This window comes from Hyperolius riggenbachi, chromosome 12 (genome assembly GCF_040937935.1).
Source record: "Hyperolius riggenbachi isolate aHypRig1 chromosome 12, aHypRig1.pri, whole genome shotgun sequence".
Taxonomy (NCBI): Eukaryota; Metazoa; Chordata; class Amphibia; order Anura; family Hyperoliidae; genus Hyperolius; species Hyperolius riggenbachi.
In genome coordinates this window covers 195,867,187-195,887,431 of record NC_090657.1, presented here as the reverse complement: position 1 = coordinate 195,887,431, position 20,245 = coordinate 195,867,187, and positions in this window count along the sequence as shown.

Here is a 20,245-nt window from a genome sequence, read left to right as displayed (position 1 = left end):
CTTACATCGTCGCCATAGCGACGAGCGGAGTGACGTCATCGACGTCAGCCGACGTCCTGACGTCAGCCGCCTCCGATCCAGCCCTTAGCGCTGGCCGGAACTTTTTGTTCCGGCTACGCTGGGCTCAGGCGGCTGGGGGGACCCTCTTTCGCCGCTGCTCGCGGCGGATCGCCGCAGAGCGGCGGCGATCAGGCAGCACACGCGGCTGGCAAAGTGCCGGCTGCGTGTGCTGCTTTTTATTTCAGCCAAATCGGCCCAGCAGGGCCTGAGCGGCAGGCTCCGGCGGTACTGGACGAGCTGAGCTCGTCCAGACCGCCCAGCAGGTTAAAACACCTTTCTTTCCCATTCTGACATTTAGTTTGGAGTTCAGGTTAAGCATTGTTAAGCATTGATAGGGGAGAGTTCTTGTTAGGGATCTATTGGGGGGGGGGGGGTTCTTGTTATGCTGGGCATACATCAATCGAGCCGCTGATGGCTCGATTGATAATATCTGACGTGTCCGATCGCTGCGGGGATCGATTCCGCGCTCGATCCCCGCAGGCGGACAATAGCGGCGAATCAAGCGGGAGATAAGAAGCGCCGGCGGGGACGAGCGGGAATCGATTCGGGTGCACGCGCGGACGAGCAGGGACGCGGCAGGAGTTGATAAGGCGGCTAATCGGCCGCAGGATCGACCCGTGTATGCCCAGCATTAGGCATCTATAGGGGAGGGATCTCGTTAGGCATTGATAGGGAAGGGTTCTTGTTAGGCATCAACTGAGGAAGGTTCATGTGTTAGGGCACAGAGGGGCATAGTAGATTGGTAAAATTACTAATATTCTACTATAGTAATAGAATAGAACTATACTAACGAAATATCAGTAAAATTACCTTTATTTAATTACCACTATGTTGCCTACATTTTTCCTTGGGCCAATTTTTGCATGGACACACATGGGAAGGAATGAGGATCAGTCCCCTGACAGGGAGGGGCTGGTGTTTATCGACAAGCATAGCCCCGTAAAGTGGAATGGACTTTGAGAGCAAAATAAGTGAAGAAATTCATTGGAAATCGCTTCATCGCTGATTTATAAATAGGCAAATTGTGCATTAAATATGTGAAATTACATTTTGCATCCTTATTATTCCTTTAATAAAAAGGCCCTTTAAAGCCAAACTGAAGTGAACAAAAAAAAAACGTATGATATAATGAATTGTATGTGTAGAACAGATAATTAATAGAACATTAGTAGGATTTCTATTTTTAGTTATATGGCTTTTTTACAACACTGCATCATTCTGTCATATTTGCAATTTACTAACCACACTATTTTTATAACATTGCATTTTAAAATATAAAACAAAGCAGAGCTAATGACCCGTTGAACTTTCCTGCAGTAAAACCTTATCTCAAGCTGTCTCTCACTAGTTTCTTAGCTGCTTAACTGCTTCGGAAAATAGGACTGTAAGTTGGGTCAAAAAGCTCAGAGAAGGTCTTTTGCATAGGTAAAAACTGAAGTTTCTTAACTTTTCCCGTACTGGAAACAATATGATGCAGGAGAACAGAGGCGCCAAAAGGATAAAAGGAAGCTAAATGAGCTTACAAAACAAATTCTTGGTAAATAGAGAAGGTAGTGGCGGACAAGTAGACACACAACGACTGTAGTAAAGACAGTCAATATATTTTATTTATGAACTCCAAATATGCAACGCGGAGCAATACCATATGTGGTCAGTAGAAGAGCAGAGGTGCCTGGCTCTTCTAATAACCACATATGCTATTGCTCCGTTGTTATTGCCTGATGAAGCGGGATCAAACCTGCGAAACGCGTTGCATATTTGGAGTTCATAAATAAAATATATTGACTGTCTTTCCTACAGTCGTTGTGTGTCTACTTGGAGGAGGTAAGTCCACCACTACCTCCTCTATTTACCAAGAATTTGGTTTTTAAGCTCATTTAGCGTCCTTTTATCCTTTTGGCGCCTCTGTTCTCCTGCATAATATTGAGTCCTCCCCGGGTGGAGGGTTGAACCCCCTTTTTCTCATCTACAGAGAGCGACTTCTTATTCCTCAGTAGGGTCAGGAAAATCTCCCCACCTGCTTTTACAGTGGTTGCCTAATGGTAACCCTGGTTTGTGAGTATTAATATTTACTCTATCTAGTAACCATTTACCAGTACATATTACACTATTGGGGCTCTTGGTGTTCCTTGTTTTTATCTCGTTGGAAACAATAGGAGACTCTTTTCTTTGCTACTAATGTCCTATTTCTTTAATCTCATAAGATTATTTTCACTTCAGGTTTGCTTTACGTGTCCCTTTTCTAGAATCTACATTTCTTTTGGGCAAAATATTAGTGTCGTCCCCCCCCCCCCCCCCCAATCTTTTATTAACTAAAACTTTTCCGCTTTCTTCAGACAGAAGACAGACACTTGGGTAAAATTCTCTCTAATTAGGAGTTTGGTTGGAGTGCGATAAGTATGCAGATTCCTTCATTATATCTCTTCATTATTTACAGAAATATTTCATAAAACAAAATCAGTGAAATCACTGACAATAGTAATTATGTCAGCCACGCTGACAGGTGAATCGGCAACGCGCGGCTTTAGATCTGTAGAAACATTCAGCTGCTTTTTAAAGAAAATAAAGTCATTTGTGAAAAGAATTGTGCGTAGTGAATGGAGGTATCTCCCTTCCTCCGGCATGCTGGGATTTAAATGAGGAGCGCAGCCAAAATAACTCTGCTGTTAGATGAGGTTTAATCTCGCTTTGTGTCTCCAGAAATCTGCAGTAAAAGCTGCGGATATAAGTCATCTCGTACAGAGATCTGTGCTTAACTGTAGATTTTCTCTTGGAAATAAACCCGAAAATGAATCACTAAATTGAAATCCTCATGTAAAGGAAATTTATGACATTTCTTCCAGAGAAGTGCGATGACTGAGAATCTTATAAGGATAGAGATATGTCACTTAGAACGGGGGAGGAGAGGGGGAGGGGGACGTTTTGGCAAGTTCTTCCAACTATTTTCCCCGGATGGATAATGCTAATTTTCTAACACAGGAGAAGTGGGAGGTGGCAAGCTGGGTGTGGCTTAAAGTGTTAATGTAAGTATACTTAAAGGGAACTTGTATCCAAATACGATTTACAAAGTAAAGCGTATCTGTGAAGGCATAACATGCTTTGCTGCTTTATGATGGCTCTAGGTCTGCCTTCAGTGTTATTTTTCCTTGTTAAGAAATTGCCCTTTTTTTATATTTGTACAGAGTGAGATTTAGGCTGCTTTTACACTTGTGCGGTGCAGTGATCCCATGGCAAGGCAGGCTGCCATAGGATCACCACTCCGCTTCGTAGTTCATACCAGGGCCGGGCCGAGGCATAGGCTGGAGAGGCTCCAGCCTCAGGGCGCAGTGTAGGAGGGGGCGCAGAATTCATTCAACTGTCATTCCTAATTGTGTTTGAAGCAGAAATAAATAAGAAAAGGGGATACATGGCAGTGACTGCAAGCCAGATAACTAGATATTAAGGTGTTGGGGAGGTTGTGGGCCCTGTGGCCCTCTTAGTCTAATAGCAATCAGTGTGTGATGTCTGGGGTGGCAGGGATGGAAAGGCGCCCTTTGGTGTCTCAGCCTTGGGTGCAGGAGGACTTTGTCCCGGCTCTGGTTCATACGACCCTGCAGCAGTGTGTGCTGACAGGGTCATATGCATAGGCCAGCCCCCGTTTAGTGATGTACTTCCTGCTTAACAGGAAGTATGGCACTGGGCTTGCTGTCAGTCCGCACATGCATGCCACATCGCATCGTCGTTTACTCTTACCGCGTTGCTATAGATTAGCATTACTGCATCATCCGTGTGGGGGACATGGATCATGCGTTAACACATGGATGGCATTGAGGCAGGTATGCAACAAATTAACTATTCCGACGCAGCGCGACACATCGCATAAGTATGAAAGTCTCCACAAACTTTCATTGCCCTTGCGACAAGTTGTGGCGGGGGAGAGTACTGCATGGTGATGTAACACGGTATGTGTAAAAGGGGGCTCAGACTCAAGAACTGGGCCCGCCCATCCTCCCTTATTAAGCTGATCTGGTGTGTCACCACCTCTACTCATGTGATGATGGAAATAGGATCAGCAGCCACCAGTTTTCACTAAACCTAGAACTGCTTCGTGAGAGAGAGAGAGAAACATAACGGTATCCCAGTATTTGTGCTTACTGCCCCACTGCAACCAATCATATCTCTTGTTTCATGTGCTTAACCTCTTGCCGACACGGCTTGTGACACGGCTGTCCCCCTGGGACACAGGGAAGCGATCCGCTGTGATAGGCTTAAAAAATAAAAACGTGCATTTTTCCCCCTCCATCAGCCTATCACAGCGATCGGTTGTGATAGGCCGACAGGGGGGGTGCACAATGTTATTGTTTAAAAAAGACGAAAAGTAGAGCCCTGTTGGTGGGTAGAAAAGGGAGGTGGGGGGGGGGATTCACTTGTGTGCCAAGTTGCGCGGCCCTGCAGCAAGGCCTTAAAGCTGCAGTGGTCCATTTAGTAAAAAATGGCCTGGTCACTAGGGGGTTTAACACCGCGGTCCTTAAGTGGTTAATACACCCAGAGGCTTAGCTGAGCCCTTGTTGAAGAGGTCCAGGGAGCCCGGGAGCCAGGGAGCAAGGGGGATGGGGGAAGCCTCTGGATTATCCAGACACTTTCCTCTACTGAGGTGAATATCCGTTTGGGACACTTTTTTCCCTTCAGGTTCACTTTGAGGTATATCTGACCAAAGGCAAAGTTACGCATGCTAAACGCGGAGGTATGTGAATGCTGGAGCCACATTTCCTCATGCTCATCCATTCCTCTCCTTGTTCCCGCTGGTCCAAGGCCATAATCACTCCTTGAAAAATCTGACTTTGGCTAAATTCACATTTTCACACAGCAAGAGAGGTTTGCTGTGATGTTCTCTTCAATCACCCTGTTAAGGGGAGTGAATGGGTCAGAGAAAAGGGAGAAATAGGTGGGTGATAGGAGGTAACATCGCTAAAGTTACCCAGAATCCCACACTACTTTTGTCTCATTGGTTCAGAAATCCACACAAAGGGTCACCATGGTATATCAGCAGCTTTGCCTCCCACAGTACAGTTAAGAAGGGTATGTATTAATCACCCTTCCCTCTGTTGCCTGCTGAGGAAAGAGGGAACGTGGAGAGGAGGCTAAAACTGTTCTGATTCCCTTTCCTGACGTTTCAATGGTGGGTGTGGAACCACACAGGGACGGATCTAGACCAAGTTGCCCCAAGTTGCGCCTGGGGCAAGGTCAGGTTTTGGCGCCTAAACTGCCATTCTCCATCCACATTTTGCCGCCTTTTTAAGAATTCAGCAAACTGCGCCTGGGGCAAGAGACCCGCTTGCTCCCCCCTAGATCCGTCCCTGGAACCACATGGCAAGGAAGCCCCACCACAGTTGAATGTTGCCCAGCATTTTCTATGATGCAGTTTTAGTGTCGGAAGGCGATGCGGCCAGCTTGACACTCATTCTTCTTTCCAATGCTTATTATGGGAGGGAGATGAGGAACAGGGATGATGGAAGAGTGAGGCCCAGTGCACACCAAAACCGCTAGCAGATCCTCTAAACGCTAGCGGTTTTTGAAGCAGATTTCAGAGTGATTCTAGGCATGTTTAGAGACAATTTCTAAACATGCCTAGCGTTTTTGGGAGCGTTCTTGTGTAGCAGATTACAAATATTTATATATACAGCTTTTGTAACAAAAACACCTGAAAACCTCTCTGATCTAGCGTTTTCCAGAGCAGTTTGCTTTTCTCCTATACTTTACATTGAGGCAGAAACGCTTCTGCAAACCGCAAACATGCAGCAGGAGGCACGTTTGCGGTTTGCTAAAAACCTCAAACCGCTGGTATGCACCAGCCCATTGAAATACATTAGCCAAGCGTTTTCACAGGCGGATGCGGTTGGCGGATCGCTGCTAAAACCAATCGGTGTGCACTGGGCCTTAGACAACAAGCAGGCGTGTCATTGGTGAAAAGGCGCTATGCAATCCATTTGGATGAGGAATCAATGTGAACCTCCAATTTGAGAACTTCTTTGAGGATAATAGTTTTTTGGGGAGGAAAGGGGCCTTAAGTGGCTGGATAATGTAATGGTTAAGGGCTTTACCTCTGACTCTGGAGACCTGGGTCCAAATCTCTGCCCTTCCTGTTCAGTAAGCTGCACCTTTTCAGTAAGGAGCTCTTGGGCAAGACTCCCTAGCACTGCTACTGACTTCTGAGTGCGCTCTAGTGGAGATGAGAAAAGCGCTACACAAATATTGGACTAGGTATGAAGGACAAGAGACGTATTGAAAGAAAAACATTCCTGAAATTAAGTTTTAGGTTTACAAATTCAGCCATTGTTTTATTGGATCATTTTGTTGTGCAGTTGCAGTCCTGATATGTGTGGTCAGCATTATAGAATGAACTTGTAACTCTGATCAGCTTCCTGGAAAGACTGTGACACTGTTTGTTCCGTACCACATTCCAAAGTCTTTCTGCTACTCTGTTGCCCTAGATGCTTTATGTTCACATTTTCCACACTAAAAAAAAGGTTCTGTATCAGTGAAGCGCTGTATGAAAGTGTAGTTCAACTGGCTTCAGACCCTGCTAAAAGACGGATCCATCATTTTTTTGTAACCTTATAAAAAAAAAATCAGGAAAATAAACTGAACTGAAAACACAGGATGCAGCAAATCAGCTCTGGATTTCATCCCAGGAAAAACAATTTATTAATTGCCCGGGAGGGGAAATTTACGCAGCAATTCTTGTAAAAGGATTACTTTAACAATTTTTGGCGAACCTGCTCTCTAGTTAGTAACAGGGGGAAAATAAGTTCAGTGAAACTCATCCAGAACTCACAAAAACTGGTTCAAGTTTCATAGTTCTGAATGTTCAACTGGACCTGTCATCTCTAAACTGGTGGCTCACGCTCATGATGATGCAGCCTTTAACTGTGAGATAAGGTCATCGTCACCGGAGCAGGTGGTTTTGGTGCACAGCGCTTACCGCTGAGTGCCGAAAAAAGACGCCCCATGGGAGCAGTGTAATGCTGCGAGGCCGGGGCGCATAAGGGTGATTTGGGGCTCCATCGGTTGTCGTGCCCTGAATTACACCCCCTCCGAGTTGCGACAACTTGGAGGGGGAATAATATTTAACGCTGCTGGAGAGTTTTGCAGCAGCAGGGAGAGCAGTCATTCGGCTCACCCGGCGTTCAACTCACCAGCGACGCGTACGTACGCATTGTCACTGGTCAGCTAGGTAATGAACATTACATGATACCAGAGTACTATGCCAGGGAGATCTAGCACGTGACAACTAAAACTACATACACACGCTGGATTAAAGTCCACCGGGGCATGGTAACAGGAGATTGAGAGGCGCCCAATTATGTATAAAAGAGTTAAAAACAATGGTTAGCGCAGCTTACCTAATAGAAGGGTCTAAGCTTATATGCTTGCAAAGTAAATCTATGCCTAGAGGTCCCTCCTAGCTCCGTTCATTGTTGATCAGGCATGTCATTGACCTGAGGAAGTGGGATAATAGGCCACAAAACGCGTTGTCTTTTTGTGCAATAAATTCTTTCTTCAAGCATATAGGCTTAGTCCCTTCTATTAGGGAAGCTGCTGTTACCATTGTTTTTTTTATCTTTTTTATACATCATTGGGCGCCTTTCAATCTCTTGTACCACATGTCACCCTCCCGAGGAGGGCAGAGACAGCAGTCTCTATTTTTATAGAGGGAACAACCACATCTCAGAGTGACCAGTCTTTAACCTGAGTGAGGGACAGGCATTCCCCACACATGCTGAAGGTGGTTGTTGCACAGCAACCCTGTATTGTGTGTACTCTTTTTGGATTCGTTTTACCTTATTATTTTTCACATACTACAACTATATTGGGCTCCTTCTTTTCTTTTATATATTCAATTTTTATCACGGTGATCCACTTCCTGCATGTGCATGGGAACCTCCTGACGTCACCTAAAGGTCTGGCATGCTGGATCTTTAGCCACACCCCATCTACCCCTCCCCCAGTGCACCTACACATTCCACCTGACAGAGGACGCACTGTCATGCGCCATGAATCGGCCCTCCGCTCTGCTCTATAGTAACAAACACCACCAGGCTAGCGATGCACTTATATAAAATTAAGTCTCAAAATGTTGCCAAAGGGGTCTATCCCTGATCCATGCGGACAACAGTCTGCATACGTTGGGTAGGAGGCTTTAGTGACAAGCCAGTACAAACTCAGGATATCAGAATTCAAAAGGCCAGGCAGGATCAGGAGTCTATGAGACTGATAGACAAATCTTATCTCACTCAGGGGTAGGGTGTCACCCAGTGTGGACACTCCTGGTGTTACACCTCTCTTAGCCCATGAACCTCCAACCTCAGCAGGCTAAACATAGCCAATAATACTCTATGTGTAGTAATAAAGGTACATTACTTACTCCACTGGAGCTTGGTGTCACCCCCTCTGCTGGTGACATCTGGTACAGTCTGCACCTATCGCACCCCACTAGTGACGCCACTGAGTATAGCGTGTGTAAAGTCTTACCACAGAGTGGGTAGAGCGTAATGCAATGGATTATGCCATGCTCATCATGCATAAAACTTGATTCTGCTTACCGGATTTTAATGAACATACCCATAACTATTTTACCTTATCTTCATTTTATTTATTTTTTTGCCTTATGTATACAAATTCTCGGCAGCCGAGTTTCATCTGGGGTGTGTATGGGACTTAAAGTGCACCTGAGGCAACGTGTGACATGCTGAGATAACCATGTATATTAACAGTGCAAAACATTAATAACCAGGCTGTTTTTTTTGTTTCATTTTGCTGCCTGAAAGAATTAATTTTTAGGCATGCAAGTGACAGTTTCTGTCTTGTTGGTTACCTTTTAGGGAATATAGTAAATCCACTGATAAGCAAACTACAACCATAAATGTTTTCCTAGCAGAATACAACCTCTGAGGGCAGGGGAGAGATAGCAAAAAGGTCAATAGTTCATGTATTCTCTGGGACACTTAATAGACTGCCATTGAGCACAGACAATAAAAACAGTCAATCTACTTTGTAAATATTTAAATATAAAATAAATCCATGGGATGTCTACAAAAAATTCTTTTTAGGAGTAGGAGGATAAATACAATTTCACCTTTCAGTTTATTTTCACCTTGGGGTTCACCGAGTTCGGTAAGTATCTCCAATATATGTAGTGGTGTAGCTGTAGCGATGGGCATACATTGGAAGCAATCTGTGACCGTCATTTAACATATGAGAAACATTACATCCATCCATTATTTCATTTATTTAAAAACAGCCCCATCCTCACATCTTTTAACTGCAGGTTTGTGATTTCTATTGTCTGTGGCTCTATGAAATAGGAATATTTTCTGTTAGGAGTGCTCTCTGTACTTCTGGGAGCAGTTCACTTATTGTGATCCTGTTCTAGTATCTCAAGCCTTGGCTAGATGGGGGGACAAATATCTTGTGCGTTGGCAATTTTGCCCCAGGCATGTGAGCACTGGAGGCAGTCAGGGGCTGCCAGAGGAAATCAGATGAATGGGAACAGTCTGACATCCATCACAAAAAGTGTAGATTCTCAGACTGTGAGGCTCGCTGTATGATAGAAAGAACCTGATATCAAAAAGGGTAAAAATGGTGTTAAAGTGAACGTTTTCCCAAATTACTACTACAAAAGAATCATCAGTGATACACATTTACAATGTGGGCAGCTGTGTGTGTCAGTTGCATTAAAGGCTCTGCATCACAGCTATGCCTTAAAGTGCACCTGAACTCCTTCACAGGCCAGAAGGTAAACAGAGAAATGCACTATGTATGTATTTAGAGAGTTTAGCCGGTCTAATCCCCCCTCATCTGTATATTCACAATTGTAATTTGATCTCTCAGCTGTGTCAGCTCCGTTACTTAAGCAGCCTCGGCAGAGCAGCTAATTAGCCAACATGGGATGTTAACCCTATGTCTGCTTCCATGAAAGCAGGAAGTAGACAATGCAGATTTTTTTGTGTGTGAAAGAATACAGTGCTGCCCATAATTATTTATACCCCTGGTAAATTTTGACTTAAAGTTACTTTTATTCAACCAGCAAGTAATTTTTTGATGGGAAATGATATGTGTCTCCCAATAGATAATAAGATTATATACAAGAGGCATTATTGTGCAAACAAAATTTATCAGCTTTTATTTACATTTGAGCAAAAAGTGTCCAGTCCACAATTATTCATACCCTTCTCAATAATTGATAGAAAAGCCTTTATTGGCTATTACAGCTATCAAACGCTTCCTATAATTGCAGACCAGCTTTTTTGCATGTCTCCACAGGTAGTTTTGCCCATTTATCTTTAGCAATGAGCTCTAAATCTTTCAGGTTGTAGGGTCTTTTTGCCATCACCCTGATCTTTAGCTCCCTCCACAGATTTTCAATTGGATTCTTCAAGTCAGGACTCTGGCTGGAGACTCCAAAACGTTAATGTTGTCTGCCAACCATTTGGTCACCACTTTTACTGTGTGTTTGGGGTCATTGTCATACTGAAATGTCCACTGGTGCCCAAGGCCAAGTTTCTCTGCAGACTGCCTGGTGTTGTCATTGAGAATCCTCATGTATTGCTCTTTTTTTCATGGTGCTGCTTACTGTGATTAGGTTCCCTGGTCCACTGGGTGCAAAACACCCCAAAGCATTAGGTTCCCACCACCATATTGGACAATGGGAATGGTGTTGTTTGGGTTGAATGCTTTTTTACGCCAAATGAAGGAAACATCATTGTGACCAAATAATACATTTTTTTGTTTCATCTGACCATAACACAGAAGACCAGAAGTCTTCTTCATTGTGCAGATGAGCATTTGCAAAGGCCAAGCAAGCGTTCGTGCGCCTTATCTGGAGAAGTAGCGCCCTCCTTGTTCTGCATGCGTGGAACCCAGCAGTGTGCAGTTTGCAGTTGCGTTGTATTGTCTGCCTTGAGACATTGACACCAGCAGAGCTCAGATTCACCAGGATGGCCTTGGTGGTGATCCTTGGATTATTTTTCACCTCTCACTATCCTCCTGGCCAGCACAGGTGTCACTTTTGGCTTCCGACCACGTCCTATGACATTTTCCACAATGTGGAACATCTTGTATTTTTTTAATAATACTTTGCACTGTAGCCACTGGAACTTGAAAACATTTAGAAATGGCCTTTTAGCCCTTTCCTGACTTGTGATCAGCCACAATGTACAGCCGCAGGTCCTCACTGAGCTTCTTTGTCTTAGCCATGACTTTCCAAAAATCAACTGCAGAGAGCTGCTGTTTTTTACCTGATGAATTGATTAAAACAGCTCTTCCCAATTAATCAGGGTAATTAGGATGCTTTAGAACAGCTTAGACTATTTGGAATGGTATAGAACTTTGCATTTTCCCACAGACTGTGACAGTTTGTGAAGGGTATGAATAATTTTAGACTGGACACTTTTTGTACAAATGTAAATAAAAGCTGAGATTTGCCTCTTGTACGTCGTCTTATTATCGGTTAGAAGACACCTGTGTCATTTCCTGTCAAAAAATGAGTTGCTGGTTGAATAAAAATAACTTTTAAGTCAAAATTTGCCAGGGGTATGAATAATTATGGGCAAAACTGTATGTTGTGGTTTCTGGGGGTTAATTTTCAATTGCGCTTATATAATATAACAAACCCAAGAAGGGAATGTTCAAAAAAAATTTAAAAAGATTTGTGGTAAATGAGATACACGTTTGGAAGAATCTCTGAAAATGTTGGAAGGCGTGACGTTTGCTCCTTCTGCGTCCCATGTGTAGCTGCCATTCCATTTACCTGCTGGTGCTGTCCGTAACCCAACAGATGTAATTGCCGGCTGGGGTCCAATTTTCACTCTTTTTCTATTTATAACTCCTCTTCTCTCTTTTTGTCTTCAGAATCTTCCCCCTCTCACCCTTTTTCCCCTCTCTCTCTACTAAGGGCCCATAGTGCTGGAGGTTCCTTCAGTAAGTGCTTCATATTACTTCCTGTGTAAACAGGGAGTAGCATGAAGCTCTTAGAGATCGGAAACCTCCGGCGCGATGGAGCTATGTGCTCAGCCTGCCACCACCCGCCCACTGCCACTAATGATTGCAGGAGGGGAGCGCAGAGAGGAGAGCCCGAGGTGAGGAGGGGGGGGGGAAATGTCCCCCTCCCCACCAATGTGCGGCCCCGCTCTCCTCTTATGTTGCCACCCCTCCTGCATTTTTTTTTGCAGGGGGGCCCGGAGATTTCTAGTTATGCCCCTGCTAGAAGCTACATATCACTGGAGGATTGCATAGTCATTTCTCTTGGGCATATTTGCAGGTATAGTAGGAGCTTTAGAACTGTTTATGTTCCCGTATGGTTTGAGTTATAGCTCTTTCCATTATTGTACCTCATCTGTGTTGTAATATTGCATAGTGTTACTCTGTTTTCTAGCAATGTTTGTAGAAGTATAAAAGGTAGAAAACCGAGAGCCCAATATAGAGTAGCTTGTATTGGAGGAGTGTGAATGATAATGATGAAATGTAAGTATTGTACTCACAAACCAGGGTTACCTCCAAGGCAACCACTGAAAAGGCAGGTGGGGAGACCAAGCCTGTCCCCACTCAGGATTAAGACGTCGCTCTCTGTGGATAGAGGAAAAAAGGGAGGGTGTACCACCCTTCCACCAAGGGTGGATTCTTGATGTGTAGAGCTGTACAGAGGCGCCAGTAGGATAAAAGTCACTAAAACGTTTAAAACGTTCGGGATGCGGTGGTGGACCAGCCAACCCAAAAAACTTAAATCGACAGTACCTGTGTCTGTTTTGGGTTGGCTGGTCCACCACCGCATCCCGAACGTTTTAAACGTTTTAGTGACTTTTATCCTACTGGCGCCTCTGTACAGCTCTACACTGTTTTCTAGCAAGACCTTTCCTTAACCACTTGAGAACCACAGGCTTACACCCCCCTAGTGACCAGGCCATTTTTAACAATTCAGAACACTGCAGCTTTAACGCCTTATTGCACGGCCATATAACTTAGCAGCCATATGAATGTTACCTTCTTTTCTGCCCACCAACAGAGCTTTTTGTTAGTGTGATCTTATTGCTGCTGTGATTTGTATTTTTTTTTGTTATTATTAATTTTTTTTTTTATTTATTAAAAACGTCTATTTTGTTTTTAATTTATTTCGCCCCCCCCCCTTCCCTCCCTAGCCCGAGATCGAATCCCTGTGATCACATCTCGTAGGCATCAGCCTACGAGAGGGATCGCTTTGTGAGCCACTCTAGAGGACAGCCAAGTGACAGAGCTGTCCCCTGTACAGCACTGCAGTAGATTGCAGTGCTGTTCAAGTATTTGTGGCCATTTTCTGTTTTTATTTACAGCCTGCCAGCTCCGATCACGGCTGGCAGGCTGTTTATGGAGTGGAGCTCCATAACTCAGTGGGGATGCGTGTGCGGTCCCCGCTAATCTCCGCCTACATGACCTGATGCCAATCGGCGTTAGGCTGTCCTGTAGGTGCCTCCCTCCCACCGCCAATGGCTGTTTGGCAGTCGGGAGGGAATTAACCAAGCCTTTCTAGATGTTTGTTCTTGATTCATTGTATATGCAAAAGTTGCATTTCTTTTTTGTAAATTCCCCCCAAAAATCTGTTAATAAAACAACGTTGTGTATGAGGCCTTAGGCCCCTTTCACACTGGAGCATTTTCTTTTCATTGCCAGTTTTTACCACAGGGTAACACTAAAGCAATGAATGTCTATGGGACATTTCATACCTGATGCGGTGTGAGGCGAGGCGCCGGAAGTATCGCATTTGACGCTAATGCATCAGCACGTTATGAGCCAACATCCATGGCGCCATTTGTTGACCAGGAATCATGTAAGTCAATGGCGCCTCAGATATTTTAACATTTTTTGTGTTTCGGTGCATATATGTAGTTGCAAGTTTTGTCAATACATATGTGTGTAATGTGTATTTGGGCCATAGGAAGTGAGCGCTAGACTTAAAGTGGACCCACATTAAAAATACAAGATTTCAGAAATAAAATCTATTTTCTAAATTATAATAATAAATAGCAGCCTTTATTCCGCTGCATGATGACAAATATAAAATATTTTACATTTATTGGAAGAACCCCTCCCTTCCTTTCATATTGCCAGGACAGAATCCGGCACACTGGCGAAGTAGATGGTGTCCGGCAAAGGAGGAATTGCAAATGGCTGCCACCTGTATAACCCTAGTTATGAAAAGAGAAGGGTGAAAAGTATGCACTGAAATGCTCATAGGCTTGAAGGAGTGTTTATTTATCGTTGTATGAGTCAGAGTGGTGCAACTAAATATTTTGAATTAAAAAAAATGTTCGGTTTGGGTCCGCTTTAAGATTTGATTCGCTGCCAAGAATTACATAAAGGCTAATTAGTGCAGGTATCTACAACGCCTGTTTTTAGCGTTGCGGTGCAATGAGAACATCATCCGATCGCACCGCAATCAAACCACTGGTTACTAGTGCGAAACCGGCCTCAGGCTTTATTTGCTCATTTGCACTGTACGCGTATATATACATATATATAGTGTGTATATTGTCTTGTAGCTCACCGGTAATTGTCCCTCAGAGGGGCACACAATCTAATCCCTATTATAGTCATATGTCCATTGTAATCTAGGGCCAATTTAGGGGGAAGCTAATTAACTTATCTGTATATTTTTAGAATGTGGAAGGAAAGCAGAGTGCCAGAGGAAACACACAAACAGACACATGGAGAACATAGAAACTCTGTGCAGATCGTACCCTGGCTGGGATTCAAACCGGGGACCCAACACTGCATGCCAGATTGATAGCAACTACACAACACTAATCCTAAATGCTTATTTTGGCACCCCCAACATTTGCTAAGGACCCCTATTTCCCTTCCCCCAAAATAAATAAAACTGCACACATGTGGGTTCTGCTCACCCAGGGCTCCCATCTAACAACAGGCTAAGTAGCAGCTCTTACTGCCAAACAGCAGTGCTAGATCTTGAAACAGATATATAAAAAGGCATGCAAGGTTTTCTAGTATTACCTTTGCATAGGGCCACATCTCAAATATGTTCCAGTTCCTGGCTTTCTGCTATAAGAAGAGAACAGGGGAGATTTATGGAGAGCAAAGCAAAGGCAGGCAAATGACTTAATAAAAGGAACGGGAGGTCTCAGTTGTGATGAAAGGTTAGGAAAGCTGGCCTATTTAGTTTAGCAAAGTCAACCTAGACTTGATTTAATTAAGTATGTGTAAATACTGTATACCCAAAGTCAAAATAAAGAGATCAGAAATTACTTTTTTCCCAAGAGCTTTTCAGAGAACAAGGGGACTATTTGTGTGCAGAAGAAAGACGTTTTTGTCATTGGTGAAGGAAGGGTTTCTTTACAAAAAATGTACTTAAAAAGTGGAGATTCACAACTGCAATTTTTAGCTAGCGCCGCCTCTGTTTTTCTGCCAACATCTGGTTGCGGTTTTCTAATCTGAGCCGACATTCAAGTGAATGGAGAGTAGAATCACCATCTACAATAGATGACCTAGGCCCTGGTTGCTGTCATCCTTTTATTAAAGTGGACCCAAATTAAAAATACAAGATTTCAGAAATAAAATCTATTTTCTAAATTATAATAATAAATAGCAGCCTTTTTTTTTCAGCTGCATGACAAATATAAAATATTGGAGGAACCCCTCAATCTTTCATATTGCCGGAACAGAAACCGGCAAACTGGTGGAGTAGAAGGTGTCCGGCAAAGGAGGAATTGCTAATGGCTGCCACCTGTAAAATCCTAGTTATTAAAAGAGAAGGGTTAAAAGCATGCACTGAAATGCTCATAGGCTTGAAGGAATGTTTATTTAACTTTGTATGAGTCAGAGTGGTGCAACTAAATATTTTGAATTAAAAAAAAGTTTGGTTTCGGTCCGCTTTGAAGATTTTCATTGGAGACAAGATACGGTCCCCTACTTACAATGTTTGTAAGTTGAATTTGTTTGCAAGTCGAGTCATGGCCAGGGCTGTGGGGTCGGAGTCGAGGAGTATGAGTCAGTGGAATCATAAAGTGAGGAGTTGAAGTCAGAGGATATTTGTACCGACTCCACAGCCCTGGTCATGGGTTGTACAAAGGGAAATGCAGATAAATGATTTGCTTTTGGACAACTCTCAATTTAGGTCTCTTTTCCACAAGCAGCTGAAGGTGGTGAATTCACTGCCTGTCAGCTGCTCCCATTTATAAGCCAGGTGCTTGCTAGCGCTTAGCATAGGGAGTGGACTCCATGGAATTGTATCTGAGCTTGGCCATCCTCAGACGCGATACGAGATAGTTTTTCAACGCCGGCTAATGGTACTGCATGTTAAATATGGCGCACGCTGTTACCATTGCCATTAAATTACATTTAATTGCAGCCAAAAGGCGCTTGTGGCTGGCAGCTGGGAGGCTGTACTGCTCAACATATGAGGCGTTCAGCTAGTGTTGGGCGAACAGTGTTCGCCACTGTTCGGGTTCTGCAGAACATCACCCTGTTCGAGTTCGGCCGAACACCTGACGGTGCTCGGCCAAACCGTTCGGCCACATGGCCGAACTAAGAGCGCATGGCCGAACGTTCCCCGAACGTTCGGCTAGCGCTGTGATTGGCCGAACGGGTCACGTGGTTCGGGCCCGAACGCGCTCTGATTGGCCGAACGGTCACGTGGTTCGGGTAAATAAATACCCGAACCACGTCATATCTCCGCCATTTGTCTGTGGGTTTAGCTTTGGGTAGGCAGGCAGGGTAGTTCGCTCTCCAGCCACGCTAGCCAGGGTCCCCCCCAGTCATTGTGTGTCGCTGCTGGGAACAGTAGTACACCGCTCGCTCAGCCACACTATATATAGCATTGTTTACTGCCACTGTGTACCTCGCTCAGCCACGCTATATATATAGCATTGTGTTTTCTGACACTCTGTGTACACGGCTTAGCCTGACTAATATAGCATTGTGTGTACTGCCACTGTGCACCTCGCTCAGCCACGCTATATATAGCATTGTGTGTACTGCCACTGTGCACCTCGCTCAGCCACGCTATATATAGCATTGTGTGTACTGCCACTGTGCACCTCGCTCAGCCACGCTATATATATAGCATTGTGTTTTCTGACACTCTGTGTACACGGCTTAGCCTGACTAATATAGCATTGTGTGTACTGCCACTGTGCACCTCGCTCAGCCACGCTATATATAGCATTGTGTGTACTGCCACTGTGCACCTCGCTCAGCCACGCTATATATAGCATTGTGTGTACTGCCACTGTGCACCTCGCTCAGCCACGCTATATATAGCATTGTGTGTACTGCCACTGTGCACCTCGCTCAGCCACGCTATATATATAGCATTGTGTTTTCTGACACTCTGTGTACACGGCTTAGCCTGACTAATATAGCATTGTGTGTACTGCCACTGTAAACCTCGCTCAGCCACGCTATATATAGCATTGTGTGTACTGCCACTGTGCACCTCGCTCAGCCACGCTATATATAGCATTGTGTGTACTGCCACTGTGCACCTCGCTCAGCCATGCTATATATATATAGCATTGTGTTTTCTGACACTCTGTGTACACGGCTTAGCCTGACTAATATAGCATTGTGTGTACTGCCACTGTGCACCTCGCTCAGCCACGCTATATATAGCATTGTGTGTACTGCCACTGTGCACCTCGCTCAGCCACGCTATATATAGCATTGTGTGTACTGCCACTGTGCACCTCGCTCAGCCACGCTATATATAGCATTGTGTGTACTGCCACTGTGCACCTCGCTCAGCCACGCTATATATAGCATTGTGTTTTCTGACACTCTGTGTACACGGCTTAGCCTGACTAATATAGCATTGTGTGTACTGCCACTGTGCACCTCGCTCAGCCACGCTATATATAGCATTGTGTTTTCTGACACTCTGTGTACACGGCTTAGCCTGGCTCTATAGCATTGTGTGTACTGCCACTGTGCACCTCGCTCAGCCACGCTATATATAGCATTGTGTTTACTGCCACTCTGTGTACACCGCTCAGCCAGACTATATACCGTTGTTTACTGACACTCTGTGTACACCGCTCAGCCAGACTATATACCATTGTTTACTGACACTCTGTGTACACGGCTCAGCCTGACTATAAAGCATTGTGTGTACTGCCACTGTGCACCTCGCTCAGCCACGCTATATATAGCATTGTGTTTTCTGACACTCTGTGTACACGGCTTAGCCTGGCTATATAGCATTGTGTGTACTGCCACTGTGCACCTCGCTCAGCCACGCTATATATAGCATTGTGTTTACTGCCACTCTGTGTACACCGCTCAGCCAGACTATATACCGTTGTTTACTGACACTCTGTGTACACCGCTCAGCCAGACTATATACCATTGTTTACTGACACTCTGTGTACACGGCTCAGCCTGACTATAAAGCATTGTGTGTACTGCCACTGTGCACCTCGCTCAGCCACGCTATATATAGCATTGTGTTTTCTGACACTCTGTGTACACGGCTTAGCCTGACTATATAGCATTGTGTGTACTGCCACTGTGCACCTCGCTCAGCCACGCTATATATAGCATTGTGCTTTCTGACACTCTGTGTACACGGCTTAGCCTGACTAATATAGCATTGTGTGTACTGCCACTGTGCACCTCGCTCAGCCACGCTATATATAGCAATGTGTTTTCTGACACTCTGTGTACACGGCTTAGCCAGACTATATAGCATTGTGTGTACTGCCACTCTGTGTACACCGCTCAGCCAGACTATATAGCATTGTGTTTACTTCCACTCTGTGTCTGCTGGGCCTGGGAACAGTAGTACACCGCTCACCCGCCACTGTATAGCATTGTGCTCTGTGTCGCTGCTGGGAATAGTGGTACTGTATAGCATTTCTGTACTGCCACTGTACTGCTGCCAGTCAGCGTGTACTGTAAGGATAAGTGAAATGAGGAAGAAATCCGGTGAAAGAGGAAGGGGCAAGGGAAGAGGTGTTTCCCCTGACGGTTCACGTACAGGCCACAGGGGAGCACCCAAGAAAACCCACTCAATACCGCCCATGTTGTCCAGGACAACAACCCTCACAAATCCAAAAGAACAGGACCAGATAATTACTTGGATGACCTCTCAAGCGTCCAGCAGTGGGTTAAGCAGCACCAGCACATCACGCACGAGGTCCGAGTCCTCAGCCAGTTACAAGGAGCCAGTGGGCACAAAGCTGACACAACCGGCAGCGACACCACGCACACAACTGCCAGATAACCAGTCCTATGAATTACCTCAGGACACAATGGGGTATTCGCAGGAGCTATTCCCAGCCCAACAAACTTCCACCTATGAAAGGTCAATGGAGGAACAGCCAGAAATGTTGTGCCCGGATTCACAACCATTAACTGTGGGAAATGCACCGCGCACTGAAATACAAGGCGAGTCCGAGGAGGACTCGGAAACCCAAATCCCAGAGCAAGTTGGGCAGGAGGGGTTGCAATTGCAGGAGGTCGGCCGACAAGATCTGGAAGACGACGTTGGAGTGAGCTGCGCAGAGGTTGTTCTGGGGAGCTCTACTCCACGGCGGCGGCCCCCCACAATGACATATGACGAGTTTGAGGAGATGGAAGAGGAGGGTATGGACAATGTGGACAGAGACACAGATTTTATTTGTGAACGAGAACATCGCCGTCGTAGCAGCAGCACAGATGAGTCTGTTGAAGAACCCACTGCTGCACGAGTTCGCCTTGTGCCACAAGGTAGGCGGCGCGCAATTTCAGGCACCACAAGCGTGGAAGTTAGAGTGAGAGGCAAAAGAGGAGGAAACAGAAATCGCCAGCAAGGAGGCAGGTGCTCCAAAGTCTGGGCTTTCTTTGAAGACTGCACTGAGGATGTTACCATGGCGATTTGCAAGGTGTGCAAGACTCGCCTGAGCAGGGGGAAAAGTATTAACAACCTCTCCACCACCAGCATGAGCCGCCACATGCTATCCAAACATCCCACTCTGTGGGCAAACGCGGCAGGACAGGGTACCAGCAACACTGCCTCCCTTGGGTTCACCAGACTCACCACCAGACCCGCCTCAGCAGCAGCAGTAGCCCAGCCATTGCGTGGTTCACAACATTCACAAACATCAGACGACGCTGACACTGTCACTTTCCGGAGTAGTGCTCTTGAGGTCTCCCAGTGTTCATCAAACACAACAACCAACAG